Source organism: Octopus bimaculoides, unplaced genomic scaffold (assembly GCF_001194135.2).
Source record: "Octopus bimaculoides isolate UCB-OBI-ISO-001 unplaced genomic scaffold, ASM119413v2 Scaffold_315710, whole genome shotgun sequence".
Taxonomy (NCBI): Eukaryota; Metazoa; Mollusca; class Cephalopoda; order Octopoda; family Octopodidae; genus Octopus; species Octopus bimaculoides.
The window spans coordinates 1-1,043 of NW_026357100.1; positions in this window are offsets into that span (position 1 = coordinate 1).

Consider the following 1,043-nt stretch of genomic DNA (forward strand, 5'->3'; position numbering starts at 1 on the left):
GAGAGAGAGTTTGTGTGTTAGTGTAAATTGTTGAAGATATAAAGAGAGTTGATTTGCAGCAATAATATTGCATCACCTCTTTTGTTATCAGTTCTGTTTGTAAACCAGGATGTGTTGTGTGTATTGAAGACTCCACCAAAGGTGGCGTTTGTGAAAATGTCAAAGGGCTGTAGTTGGGGGTGTTTAAGCTTACGGAATGGTTAAAAGAATGGCAGAGGGGGTACATATGTTTATTATATTGGTTTCAATTTTCAGTACAAGGCCAGTAAGTTTGGGAGAGGGGGTTAAGAAGATTACATCAACCCCAGTGCATAACTGGTACCCGTTTTACTGACCCTGGAAGGATGAAAGTCAAAGTCAACCTTAGTAGAATAATAACAAAAACTTTTTCCAACTCCCTGTTTGGATATATGCATATATGTGTATATATATGTATAGCAGCTAAATCTCCCTCAAATAACACCCTACTGTCTTTTGAATGAACGAATCAAGGAAACAGCTACATGGTAGTAAGACCCTGTAGAAACAGCAGCCAAATCTCACACAAATCACACAATACTGTCATATATGTATATATATGTATATATATATATATATATATATATATATATATATATATATATATATATATATAAATTATATTATTTTATAGATATTGTTATTAATTAACAATACTCGTAGACAGGCTAGAATCGAAGTGCTCAAGTTGAGCTAAGTTCCAATTTATAATTTGAGTAGAGGCAATACAAGCGGAAAACTAGAGGGACATGATATATTATCCAGCAGAATATTCAATATATATGCACACTTACTTCGACATTAATTAAGCAACATAAAGCTCAACTTAATAGAAGTATTAATAAGATACAAGCATATATACACATACATATTTTTATAAGCCTGCAAATATCTAAAAATATTTTAAAACATTTATAAATACATAGGCATTTTAAAATAGAAGACATTGATTTGAAATAGGATATAGTAAATTATAAGTTTATATATATATATATATATATATATATATATATATATATATATAT